Raw genomic sequence first — 15,480 nt, 5'->3', positions numbered from 1 at the left:
CTAAAGAGCCAGATCATTCAGAGGTGTAAATCAGCTTGGTAGCTCTGCTGGAACCAGTGGTCACACACTGAGGGTCGAAGGCACTCCATCATTCTTACATCAGTTTTGATTCTTTCCATGTTAATATATAAGCACAGATGATTTTATGATTGTTATTATTGCTCTTCATATTATTAAACAAACAGTTCAAAATTACTGTATTCAATTTGAATTGCTTCTCACAAAATCACTAGCAGAAATCCTTTCTGAACATGCAAGAGGCACTTCAGTATTTCATGAAGTGTTAAATTGGCAAAACAACAACACGAGTTGATTACTGCAGATTCTTTCCAGATGGAACCATAAATGTACTGTACTTTACTAAGCGCCCATGGTACAAAGCAACTGAGTTGAATATTATGACCACTTTTTGAAGAATAATGTTTCAAATAGTAATCATTTATTTTTGCAGGGAAGAAACTAATTTTAAAAAGAGCATGGAAAGGAAGATTCCAGAGCCTCTCTGATTTCTTTTCATCTGTTTCTTTCTAACCTCTGAAAATCAGGACAAGCTGTCACTGTGGCCTTTGTCTAGTTTTCAGCTCCAAAGCTGCACTGACACTCCACTACTCCACCTCTAACACAATACTGAAAGGCTGGGCTAGGAGCCCTTTCTGCACACCTGAGCCAAGCTACTGACAGGTCATGTGAGGGACTACAGCACACAGCAACATTAAAACCAATCGTGCTCTTCCACGTAGCAATTTCTAATTGGATTGAAATTTCCAAACAATCTGATAAAACCGAAAGAATAGAATTCTTTGAAATTTAAACCACTAATTACATATGCAATGAGAAAATGAAAGTGATGTTTCACAGTTGACACCAAGAGAAACTAAAGGCTCTTAATTTTCTTTTTTCCTTTACTATGCTATATTCTAATTTTTTTTAATCTGTCCATCTTTTTATTTACATATCTGTTTTAGAATTTAAAACAGTGTGCATGTGCCTATTTTAAAACATCAGTCTAGTCCACTCTCATCCCAATTTAATTCAAGAATAATTCCAATGGTGTAAAAAACCCCATAAACAACACATACATATAAATATTTAAAATGTAATTAGTTCTATCTGTCCATTATTCTTTGCTTAAAGGAAGAGGCATGCCAAAATTCAAATACATTTAAAGATGGAGTTGATATATTTTGTCCTCACTTACTCTGAAGAGGTTTTGCCCCAAAGCAGTATCGTTTCATTAATCCATACCATTTCATTCAGTGGACTTCCTTTAAATTTCCACTGTTGTGTTGGAGATTAGAATCAATCTTTTCATCCACTCCATCTGAACTGTTGTTTAAACTAATACATTAGATCTACTTGTCCCCTAGAATACATCTGCATTTTGACCACATTTGTTTCTAGTTAGAAATGATTACTTTTTTTTTTTTTTTTTTTTTTTTTTTAATAAAGCTTTCAAATGCCTGAAAGAGCATTGGAATTTTCAATGTAAAAATAAATATGGAAATAATGATAGAGCAAACAAACAGCAACACATTCATTTTCTCCTGCTTTAGAAAGGCTGTGACATCTTCAAGGGAACATCCAATATGAAATTATGCTCCCTGATCCCCAGAGATTTTTTTGAACAATCAAATTCCCTTGTAAAATGCTAATACCACAGTATTCTCAGTTCACTTACATGGTAGGAAGCACATCTTACTCCTGCATGCAGTGAACTACCCATGTTTCACAAATACGTAAATCTCTCTTCTGTTAAATCTCTGCTTGTGTATATCACAGCTCAAAGTTGAAATTTCCTTAAATTCCAATCAAGAAACTCATTGCAGTAAAATTATATTTGTCCCAATTAAAAGAATAAACACTACTAACAATGTGATAAGATTAACTTGATGGGAGAAGAGGCTTTTATAGATTTATTTTCACTTTAGCTTTTGTCTTGAAATTAAAAAATAAGAGAAGCTCATATCATTCTTCATTGTGAGTTATGGGGTAACTTTCTTAGAAATGAAAATGCAGTACTATCTTGTACTACTACAGTGTAACTGCTAGTGTTTTTCTCTCCCACTGACTACACTCACATAATTTTGAAACGGCCATAATAGGAATATAAAAATTGCCTATATTGTTAGACGCTCCGGTTAGACTTTCATGCCAAAGATATGACAAAAATTTTATTGCTCTTAGAAAAATTGATAGACATGGAGTAAAATTCTACTTTTGTGACATCTTCAGCATAAATTCTGAAACCATAATCCTGTTGAGGATCTTGCATATTCCAACTCTCTGACATGAAATAGGGCAAGAAGAGCAGAAAAACTCCACAGTAGTAATAAATTTCCAAAAGTAACCATAGGGTCACATATCTATTCTTTGTGCACCCCACCAAAATTCTTCTCAAACTTAGTACCAATGAATTTTTCATCAGGTTAGCAGAAAAAGTTAATTTATATGAATGTATATATTTCCATAAGGCACAGTCCAGAGGTTACAGTTAAACTCTCCAAAAACAGAAGCACTCAGAGTCCTCAGACTCCTTTGAAAGTACTGCTAGTAGCTGAGACCTATCTGGGTATCAGGAGAGCACAGATGGTGCTGTGAATGAGTATTCCTTATATAAACATACTATCATGTTAGGAAAGGAAAGAAATATATTCCTTTGAAGACTTACTCTTCAGTAAACTCATACATTCAATATTAATTCTACAGAACATGAATGCATGTGACTAAAAAAAGGATTACTATATCTCTGTTCAGTTTTATTTGGTGGATGTTTGTACTTATCTCTGTGTTCATTAGGTATCCACAGATAAAGCAATATCTACATAAGTAAGGTAGAATGGTCTATCAGCCTGAACATTTGGTTTAAAACTGTTGTCTCCAGTAGATCAACCACTTTATTTATGGATTCTAGTGTCAGGTTTTATGCCATCTTCACTGGAGAAGTCCCTTAACCCATCTGCCTACATTTCTGTAACGACAATAATGTCAAACTACCTCTTTACTTCTGGAGTCTGATAAAGAGTAATGAGTTACCATTTTGAAAAGGCTCCAAGGAGAAAACTATTCCACAGTCATTAAACTGTGCTTTCAGAGATAATCGAACTCTAGAAGGAATGATGGCAAAATTACCTTTTTATTTTTTCCCTGTATGCTTGTGTTAAGTCAGGTTTCTGCTTTTTTTATATCATGCAAAATTATCTCTTTTTACAAGAGCCGGGCACAACTGGGCAGATTACCAAATAAAGGCGCACCAAATATTCACCATCAGAGAGAAAAATCACTTCCATGATGCTACATTTTTGCAAGAGGTGGGAAAGAATGGCATATTCTTCAGAACTATACATCAAAGAAATACCTGCCATTGGGTAAGCTCCTGCCTATACATTGGGAGCACATATTCCACTGACACTGTTTCATTAATTAATACTCTCCTGCAACATTAGTGATTGTATATTACATTCTTTTATGAACAACATTTCAATCCTGTCACCTTACAGCATATTTAAGGGCAGCATGTTGTTCCTTTTGAAGATTTTAATCCTTTTACTTTTTAGACCAAGGACAAAATTATCCTCTTGCAACATGTGTGTTCCTATGCAAAGGAAGAAGATAAAACTAAGGGAAAAGTCTGGAGATCCACCGCACACAGTAACAGCTTAGAGAAGTTTCCAAAAGGCAAAAATGCTTACATTTGGGAACACTTGGAAAGCCCCTCTGCACATTATGTTCAATGGAGATTTACTATTTTGAAGCACTAGTATATTCCACATGACTCTTATTACAATTGACAGAAGAGGCAGAAGGGGAAAAGCGTGCAGTGATTTCTCTAGTATTTCTTCCTTTCCTCCCACATGGTAGGCATGTCCAAGTATCAAGGTGCTGTCCAGAAAAATGACAGCCTTGCATCCGCTCACACCCATCAAATATGTAATACACCTAGACATATGCTTTATAGGTGAAAGTTTATGTTATCAAAAAGTTATTATATTGCCTTAGAGCTACCCACATGGAAGTATTTTCAGTAGTTCAATAATTTTATTTCAATAAACAGTGTCATTTCTCACATATTCTTCAGTTTTTATAGAATGTTATATTTAAAGTAGACAATCCAGTCTTTTTACTCAAGTACAATCTTTCGACAGGATTTGGCCTACTTGAAATCCATTCCCCAATCTCACATACTCAGCAAGAATTCTCCTTACACAGATGAACTGCATGCAGATACCCAGAGTGCACTAAGAGTCTTTTGTAAGTCATTTTGAAATGGTTACAGAGATACGGGTTAAAGGATAACCTTATTTTGCATACCAGTAAAAGTTACTGAAGTCATATCTCAAGTTTCATAGTAGACATATCTTACCATTGTATAGTTCTTGGAATGTTTGAAATTCCTTTATGCTATTTCAGACTACTCCTTAAATAAGTTGACAAGCAAGAATGCTATCTAAACCACTGTAAAGAGACTGACAACCAACACAATCTGGAGTCAGATAAAAGGGGATTTTTGATGGGCCTGAAACTTATGAGCAAGGTAAAGAATAAATCTGTTTCTTGTAAGTTACTTTTTTAAAAGAAAAATATCTGGAGTGTATTTCATCTTGGACCTGTCAAAATAATAGCTTGGTGATGTGAATTCAGAACATAAAAATGTTCTATTAGCAATCAACAAGAGACAAGAGATACACCAATCTTTTCTAGTATAGTTTTCTTATCAGACATATTTGTTTTACTTCATGAGATTGTTCTAAATCCATAAAATTTACATACATATGGCTGCACTGTTAATTCCTACTATGCAACTATTCAGGAGTTTCCATTTTCTGCTTAGTAAAGGCACTTCATAGCCAAGAAATGTAAGCCAAGGATGGTTGGTAGTCCTCTGATTACACTGATAGACTTACACAAAATGCTGTTTGAATAACTCGGTTCCTATCATCATAATAATGAGAAATTACAGGAACTGCAGACATTATATATTGTAACTACAAATGAGGAAGAGTAAACAACAGAAACTGATAGCATGATTGAACTATTACAGGAGTAACCTATTTTTGTTTTTCTTTTAATTCCATCTTCAGATATCTGATTATGGACATTGTTTTCAAATGCAAAGCTTTTTTCCCCTAGCACTTTTCTCCTTTCTTACATATTATCTTATGTAGTAGTGCTGGAAAGAATACTTCTTTGCAATTGGATGTTAAAAAAATAGTTTTCTACTGCTTATATGAGCACAAGCAAATATAGAAGAGCTAGTCAACTGTGAGTTTCCTAAGAAAATATATCTTGTCATACCTCCAAGATGTCTGTCTTGAAGGAACAAAATTACAGTTAATAGTTGTGTTTCTCTAAAGTAAAGGTTCTGTGAAAGAGGTTGCAGAAAAAAAAGCATTTTCACTCAGCAAGATTTGCGAGAAAGTATTCTTCATTTCTTATCCAGGTGAAATTACATTGCTCTAAATTAAATTCAGGATCAGAAGAATCCTAGAATTATCAAAATAATGAGTTTCCCTTTATTTTTACAATGAAATTAATCAGAACTTATTTTCACAGTGACATTAATCAGAGCAATTACTTTCATGCATTCAAGAAGAATTTGGCTTCTTATGAAAATGCCAAAACTATGCCTCCCTGTCTCATGATCAAAAGTGGTAATTTTCATCAAGTAAATCTAAGTTTCCAACTTGTTCAAATATTGAATTGCATCTGGGTTGGAAATCCACAAGCTTACTTTATATTTTTACATCAATGAATGTGTGTTCCCAATGCAATGATAGCAAATTAAAAAGCAAACAGGTCACAAGAAGTGATAAGATTAGTCACAATTTTCGGCACATCTCCTGGTTGATAATGGCAAACAAGAAAGGCATGGAGATATCCTGGGGAGATTACAATGCAGACAATTGTAATCTACAAACAATGCAGATTTATTGCAGTATCCCTCAGCTCCATTGTCAGGAAGTCAGCACTCATTCATAACCGTTTTTACAAAAAAGGATATTAAAAAAGGTAATAGATGACCTTTTCATCTCTATAAAGCACCTAAATTTAAAAGCATAGCTACAAATAATAAGAACAAATAATACAATGATTGTTGTTCAGACTTGAGTGTAAACTCCCAAACACAGTTAAGATGAAAAAAGAGAGGCCAAATACTTGAGGTCTGTGTAAGGCCAGATTCACGAAAGAAAAGTAGCATTTTTCTCCAAGTTTGTCCTAATGAAATCTGGGTCTAAAATACTGTGCAAAATTTTGCTCGCTGTTGTTTGAGACTGGCATGTGACACCTAGTTTTGAGAAAAACCTTAACAGAGATGTTTATTTTGTTCATCAGTCACTAATCTGTTCTCAGGTTAGTAATATCTATATTGATTTTGGCTGACAGTGTTACAAATCAGCCTGCTTTAAATCAGCTGATTTTGTGCACCTGTCTACACCACTAGGTTTTTATGAACTTTTACTGGAATCTGTCCTTGTAAGTGATTAAGATTTCTATTTCTTACATAAAATAAAGTAATAATTTCATTAAGCTGACAACACTCAATTTTTACCTGTTACATGTTACAAAAACTCAATTTTTACCTGTTACATCCCAAATCCTTTTAAACTATGTGGGATTGCACACGTAAAACAAAAAAAGTGATACACAAAACCACATACCTAAGGTCACAATCCTGCAAAAATGCACATAATATATGAAAACTGCCCCACTGCCAGCAGTCCCCAATGACATGTCCTGCTTTCAGACACAAACCTCAGGTCAGGAAAGCATTTAAGGACATGACCAAATGTGGGAAAGTGCTAGTATTATTCCATAAAAGAAAAAAGACTTTTTACCAGAGCTTTAAATTAAATATATTCAAGAAATTTCATTAATATACAAATACTTAAAGTAAACAGTCCTTTTTTAGGACTGCAGTTAAAACGGTAAATGCATTTTCAGGAATAATTCAGTTATAATTTGGTCTCTTACTTAACACTGGAGTTGATTCAGATGATTGATTGATTGTACAGCTTTGAAAGCTGCATTTGTTATTTTTGGACTACTAACCAAACAGCAAATATTTACCTTCTTTTAGCTCCCTTTTTTATTGAGAAAATTTCATTTTTAGAAAGAATTAAAGTATTGTTTCACCTATGAAAAAAAGGTTGGTGGTACTTTAAGCAGGAGAAGTGAAGCAGATGTCAAAGATAATTAGGTATGAAAAAACTGTAAATACAAATCTATGGGTTGTTTTTGAAACTTTTGCTGACGTGAATATCAAACCAAAAATATAATTTCAAATGAGTTCTGTTAACCTGAGGTACCATGAAGAAAATATATTACAAGAGGAAGTACCAAGTTTTATCAGATAAACATTTAATAAGACACTAGTAATAAAATTCACTAATACTCTCAAAACATGAAACTCTCTTGAAAATGAAGACCTTTGTAAGTTAACAGCACATTCTAACCAGTTCATCATATTCTGGAAAATTTTACTGAACTTCATATTTCTGTACATATTTCTACAAGATACTTTTAGATGATTCATAACAATTAATCCATCTTTCTAAAGATAGAGGCAGTGCCAAATCCTGATACTTTTGACCTGAATGTTTATAGCCATACCTGTTCTTTATTGTCTACAGTATAGACAACGTTTTAGTATAAATATATAGGACTGCTTACACATCCGACAAATAAGGCCCTGTATTCTTTTGCAGGGATAACAAGAAGATATTAAATTAATTTCACAACATAGGATCATATTTAGAATCACACAACGGTTTGGCTGGGAAGGGACCTTAAAGATCATCTAGTTCCCCACAGGCAGGGACACTTTCCACTAGCCCATGTTGCCCAAAGCCCCGTCCAACCTGGCCTTGAACCCTTCCAGGGAGGGGGCAGCCACAGCTTCTCTGGGCAACCTGTGCCAGTGTCTCACCACCCTCATTGGAAAAGATTTCTTCCTTATATCCAATCTAAATGTACCTTCTTTCACTTTAAAACTGTTGCCCCCTGTCCTGTCAGTACAGTCATTGGCAAAAAAGTCTTTCTCCGTCTTTCTTATAAGACCCCTTTATATATTGAATGATAAGACTATGAAAAATCAGTTGAACATTTATTTTCCAAGACATAAAAATGAATGAATGAGGCAACAGGAAAAGGCATGTCTGAAGGGAAACTTTTAAGATATTCTAATGGTTCTAATTTTAAAAGCTGCCATCAAATCTTGATGGATTATGAAAGTGTGTCTAGTTAGATAAATTATAGGCACGACACTTTGGAGATCAAGAAGGTAGCTTAATGTATTAAATAGTGACTAAGTACAAGTACTATGGCTCAACATTGAAGTGTACTAAGTTCTGCTAACTGCATTCAGGGGGTGTGAAAATGTACTGAACAATGGGAGTTCTCTTTTGTACGTTTTTTGTAAAAATTTAGTTTTTCTTTTAAGGACATTACCCATATGCCTGATTTCATGGACCCATGGTGGCAAAACATACAGCAGAGACGCAAAGAGATCAGCAGCAAGGGGTTCTGTATTGATATATATTTAGATAGTCTACAGGGAAGACGCTGAATGATCCCATAATGCATTTTGTATTGCATGCAGCATTTAACATTAATGTTCAACTTCCATTCTGCCAGTATTAAATGTTACATATTTTGTTAGAATAAAGAAAACTTAAATTTATTCTATCCTTAGGTCAATTTATTCATCCTTAGTGCTGGAGTTTAAAATTAATTGTTTTGCTCTTCTTTGCAAATATAAATGAAGTAAATTTTTTTTTATATATCATAGTATATTCCTTAGGTTTACATCTTACTATAAATCTCAGAATGACAATGTCTGTCAGAAAGCAAAGTTTCCTAGTCTGTGAATCTTTTCACCACACACTGAATTTACCAAGCTGCTGGATTCTCTGTTTTCCCTCTCTGATGAGAATAGGGCTGCTTTACTTGCACTGACCCTCACACCACCTTGCATAAAGCTGATACAGAGACTCTGGCAAAACTTGCCAGGTTCTCCCCAAAGTGGGAGGGATACATATGGTTGGTTGCATAGTTTTATGTAACAATAATATTTACCCTAATGCCTTCATCGGCAATGTAGGAAAGCATTTCAGTAGGATGTGTTCTGACATGGAACACAAATTACCTTCCTTTGCTATAAGAAAGCAGAGAGCTTTCCAACTATTTTCCTGTGTGAAGCAGGTTAGTTTCCTTCCCATGCTGTTACTTTTCCATTGAGTTGTGAAATGAGTCATGAAGAAATCTGAAATGGAAGATGCAGAATTGCTTGGCAGAGGATTTTCAGGAAAAGTGTATTCCAGACGCAGTGTAATACAACAGAAAAAACTTCTATTATAACTGAATAATTATGACTACAGAACACATGAACTACACTGCAACCTAAAAACTGAGATTATATCTAATTGTGAAACCCAAGTCACAATGTCTCAGGAAATTTAAGTCTGGATTTGAAGAGCTGTGTGAACAAGTTAGATACCTACTAAATTAAGGCACCTTGGATTGCTTTGCCTTTCTGTAAATCACTGTTTAGTCTATCTTACTTGAATGCTTCTACTTAGGCTGTGAGAAATATACACTGTAGTCTACGCAGGCCAAATCAAGCAATTTATTTCTATACAATTTAAAAGCTGAAAAAGGAGCTAGATTTAATCTGCTTTATAATCTCTTTAATAATGACATATTTAAGACACCTGTTGAAAACCCGTAACAGGAATTTAACAAATCAGAAATATAGTGCAAGAGTCTCACTGCAATGTGTTATTCAAATGAATTGTTTTATCATACCATGGGCATTTTAGTGACATAATTCCATTCCAGAAAATATGGCACTGTATCCTTTCAAAACCAGAATATTCACTGGCAGTCCTAAATTTATCTGATTGTCAGCAGTGATACACTCAGAGAGCAGCTAACCCTGACAAGAAACGCATACCATGTGTTCATATATAAAAACACTTTGCAATCCATGACCTGGCTGCGTCATCTTTGTAACAGCCCAAGGGAGCCACAGACAATCTTTCCACATACTCTACTGAAGACTGAGAAGGTGCTGGTTTCTTCTCCCACTCGCATGCCACAAAACCAGAACTGGGTAGTTTTGCTGCCTACAAAAGCAGTGGGATAACAGTGAGAATTGTCCCCCTGCTTGCCTCAGAGCTCAGCAAGGAACTCTATCGCAGCAACTTCGTGCTCTCGGTGAGAAACCTGGCACAAATATAAAACACTGGGATCATTCTGGCAAAATCACTCACGTAGTATGAGATTTAGTTCTCCAAAACCGTAGAGAATGTCAGATTGTGGGGAGCTGTTCTTGCTTGTAAGCACTTTCCAGATCATCTTATCGGAGTTATAGCTCTACACCTGTACTAAAAGCCTACAATATTTCTTTTTGCCTTTTGAGATTTCCACTGAAGAGGCTTAAAACTGCAATTACTCTCACCTGTATAAAACCAGGTTAGAATCCAAAATCTAAATCATCGGCCAACACAGATTTTTTTTTAACTAATTAAAAATAATTGTATCTAATTAAATAGCAATATAATTTCAATGTGAAAAGGAAATGTTCATAGGTAGCCAGTAACAAATAAGTGATAATACTGTAAAACTAACCCCAAAATTAATATTTCTCCACATGCATTCAGTGAGTATTTTTTGCATTTAAGATTTCTCCTTCTGTGCTCTGAATCCAGCATTCATACAACCAGGGTCCAGAGATTCATGTCCTGTGGCCTTTACTGACATATCTATTGTCCTTTTCACTTTTGCAACAAATGCTGTTTTCAGATTTTTTCACAAACTTAATTTCCTGCAAATCAAAAATTGCCACCCTATTACTGCCAGAAATACCCACTCTATATTGAGCCTGCTCTTGTCATTACAGGCAAAGAAGCTAGCACTTCCAGAGATGTGTAAGAAAAAAAAAGAGGGAAAGCACAAGAAATAAGCCCTGTTTGCACCTCTGTGTAGCGGTTATACTTTTAATTTACAGTTACATTAAACAACACCATTACCTAACATGGATTTCTCCCACCGTGCTTGCTCTGCTATTCAAGGAAAGAGAAAGAGAATGGAATCAATTTGGATTCGGAGCAAATTACAGCAGGAACTCAACAATGTAGCTTAGAGAAAGAAATGGAATCTCCAGAAAGAGAGGATGATTGAGATTTTCAGAACATTTTTTAAGGTTGCATAGGTAAATTCCATTAATTTCAAAAAAAATAATGTGTTTTATTTTTAAGAATCAGAACTGAATATGTGAATTTTAATTATACACCACAGAGGTTTTAGGCTTTTATAGGATGAACATTCTCTTAATAGGTCAAAATTTTATACATTTCATATATTGTAACACATATCAGGAGGCTAAAAGCTACAGATTTTCTAATCCCAAACAAGCAAGGGTGCAAAATCACCTGAACTTTATTTCTACCAAAGAAGCAGATTTGGGTCAACACCTATAACTTCCTAAAAACTCCATCTTAAATGCTTAGGCAATTTAGATAGGAAAGACAAATATTAAAAAAAATCTTGCAGACGGGCTGTAGAAAGAAATCTCTGCTTCCATGCGACAGTTAAGCTCAACAGACAAAAAGAGGTAACAGAAGTAATGCTACTGCAGCACTAATGGTTTATACAATGGGGGGATAACAGAGGGAAAAGTTCCATATACATAAACTCCCTCCAAAGCTCGAAACACTGTAAAATGTATGTAGATGGTCCCTAGAAATGTGAAATATAAATATTTCCTTACTAAACAATGCATATGTGACATAAAATTCATTTCATGCATTACCATTAGACAACAAAATATTTTTCAGGGCTATAACAGATGCTGGAAAACTGTCACCTATCAGGTTTGCTAGTAACAATGTTGACTCAATATTTCTCCAACACAGTTCTTTGTCTCTCACAAGGGACAGTAGAGTACTGTGTAACACTTTTATTCTGACAGTTTTTCTTGCAGGTGCATATAGTCAATCTATTTGCCATTTTTTCTATTGCACTCCCAAAAGAATACACCTTTATTGGATCTAAAAGCAAGTGACATATTTCCCCCTAACTGAACAGTCTCAGACACTTTCTTTATAAATAAGTTATTTTAGAAATGTTTCTGTATGTGATAAACTGGAAAAGGCTATCTAATCTGTGGCAAGCTAAGAACTATAGTCTCCAGGAGTTTTCCTTGAGGAAGCATTTGGGACCTGTATATATTCATATCAAATGAAAAGCTGTATGTTTGCTGTTATACAGGCAGGAGCAAGATGCATGAAGGCATACAACTGTTACAACAGAGGTGAGATACTTAGAGAAATAATCCAAGAGTATACACCAATGGAAACAAAAATTATTTCCTGCCCATTGATAGAAAACATACTGATTTTCTAACCAATTCCATATATGATCTAAGTTTATGTAATTTAGTACAATAGATACTGTATTCCCTGAATACACTTCCCAGAACATACTGAATACAATAGATACTGATTCCAAATCCCAAGATAATGCAAGCAGTTTCTGCAAATAAAGACGTATTTCAAAACTCAGTAAAATTCAACACAGGAAAAGCTACTCAAGTTTGTTGCTAGTGTGTCATTAGCTTTTTGAGTGTAACAACAAAATTACAGCACCAGACCCTCAGCTGGTATAAACTTAGGACTACACTGTACAGTCATAAGATGTTAAGCTACAATGAACAAACAAAATAAAGACATCACCAGCTGGAATCAAAAACAGTATTATAACTGCTATAACTAACTGTAACTATTTAGGTACAAATACAGTTTATCACTCCATATTGTTAAAAACTCGAATTATTCTTTACTACTGCTCTTCACCCGAATAGGCTACTAGTTGTCTTGTGAATATATTAGCAAAACAAGATTTCCTATGCTTACTTTACTACTAATTCTTTATTCAACAGAAATTCTGAAAAGAAAGCTATCCGCCCCAAAATATCTTTAGGGAATAAATATTGTGCTAAAAATTAACAATTAAACTTCTCACTTCATTTGCCAAACATCTGTATATGGTAAATGTACTCTAAAATATGGTTACTCTTGGTTAGATTAAATCAAACAAGTAAAAAGATAACCTAGCATTCTTTGATCTGAAACATGCAGAATCATAAAATGTTTGGACATGATAAAAATTTGACATCACGGATAAGCTTCACATCTTTTATTCTTTTTCATAAAGAAGTGTCAGACAACTATATAAAAATAATAGATCAAATAAACATAGACACTGTTGTACACAGAGCATAAAACCTTAAAAAAACACTGAATAATTCAAGGGAACTCTAGCAACACTTGTAATTTACAACACTAGCAATTTTTCATAAAGCAATACTTTTTAAAATTTTCATCCTTTTTCTATAGTGCCTCAGGAAAAAGAGAGGCAAAAACTGAAACTATAACTACAAATATTAAAGTGTTTGCTTTTAGTATCAGTGTAGTAAATATGCCATTACTCTTAGATGGTAATGCAATATGTAAACAATATTTGTCCCAGATCACTACAGTAAACAAGATTTTCAGAGACTATAGTATTTTTCCCTCCTGCTATTTTGCAAGACCACAATTTTTTAATACCTTCACAATAGAAGATACTTTTTTCTTTCTGAAACAGAATCACGCACAGTTTAAGTATCTTTTTCTGTTCTAGGGTAAGTGCTAAGATTTTCAGCAATGTAGTTAGCCCAGGTGTAGCAGGCTATATTGATTCTGATGTCTGCACCGAGTATCATCTCTGCATTGCACTGCATGACATTTGTCATAAGGAAACCAAAGATCTAGACTCAGTTTTACTTCTGATCTGCTCCTTGCATCTGCTGTGTCTCTTTAAAATACAGATTTTCTTCTACATCTTGCCCTTTAATTAATATTCTCGTCCCCCAACAGTTTATGTGAAGAGGAAAGAACAGCTCACCAGGAAAAACAGACATTCTAACAGTGACTAAATATATAATAGTGAGTTATAACGTGCAACTTTACTTGGAGAAGTAAACAGCACGTCCACATTTCACTTTTATCTCCTATCCCTGTTTTGTGCGATCATACTTGGATTACAGTTGCTTGTTCCTAAGCTTTTTTTTTTTTTTCCCCCCCAAACTTCTCAATTTGAGAAATAGCATCCTAAAACTTTTTCCTGCCAGGCAGCCTTGAAAACAATTTCCTTCTCTCTACCCCTTCTAGACATACTGACACCATAATACCACTGCCTCCCTTTCTCTCACAGAGAGTTTCTCAAATCTGGATTGTTTTTTCATTGTCACAGCACCAGTTTTGTTAATACATGTCGCAAGGACCAGATGCGCTTATGTATTCTGGAGAGAAAGGTATATATTGTTGTTACTCATATGACCATTACGGCTAGCTTATTCCATGGGAATCATTTGACTGTTTCAAAACCCAACATTTGACCAGCTCTGTTGACTTTCATTTCTTTAGACACTCCTAAGTAACTACAGTGAATTGTCTTGGGTTTACATATTTATGATCTATTGTTATAGACTGATACTTTAACTAGGAACACTCAATTTCTCTCAGGCACAACATATGCAAAATTACTGTTTTTCTTGTTTTTTCCTTTTCAGAAATTCTAATTATAAAGCACCAACTTACTGTTACATTCACTAAGTTTTAATGAAGTTTAGTGTTTTAGGAAGAGACAATTGTATTTTCTTAAGAAATACAGAACATTACTATTTTCTGGTGTAAGAGTGCTGACACAATTTAAAGCACTTATTAGCTTCAGTGGCTTTGTCAGCCTCATACTTAAAATATCATTAATTCCTTTAGTAACTGAACTCATAACAAACCAAAAAGAGTAAATTAAATGAATATATATATACTTTATATGCATTAGAGGTATATGAGTCACCTTGATCTCCTTTGGGATGGAACTCTAATTAACACTGGAACATATTTTGTCTATAAAAATTTCTGTTGATTGCCCAAGAGGTAACAGGAACTCATTTTGCCAGATGATGTTAACTTTTATGGGTTAAGGTGGTGAGTTACCGGGAGCCACAGCTGTGTGTTTTATGCTCAGGGCACTTTTTAAGCAACTCAGTATTTTAAGAACCCTGACATTCACATCTGATGTAAGAAAAATTAACAAAAAGGAAGAGAAATGATAAATCATTATGTATTAAAATATTGGAACTGAAAAATGAACTATGTTAATATTCTGACATATCACTTATGCATGTATTATACATAATAAGTTCAGGTAATTAGAATTATAGATGAGAAATTAACTTATTAACATGAGCTGCCAGTAAAGTGTAAAGAAAGCTGTTGTTAAAGCAATAGCATGGCCTTTGTAACTGAGATTTGCTACAGTTCTTGGTAAGATTATTTGTAAGGTGAAAAAATATTAAAATCACTTCTATACAATGGCTCGGACACATAGTTCAAATTTTTATTTTATATGTTTTCAGAAGTTTTTATACATAACAAC

The sequence above is a fragment of the Strix aluco genome, chromosome 10, assembly GCF_031877795.1.
Source record: "Strix aluco isolate bStrAlu1 chromosome 10, bStrAlu1.hap1, whole genome shotgun sequence".
NCBI classification, from domain to species: Eukaryota; Metazoa; Chordata; class Aves; order Strigiformes; family Strigidae; genus Strix; species Strix aluco.
Note: the sequence above shows the minus strand (reverse complement) of the source record.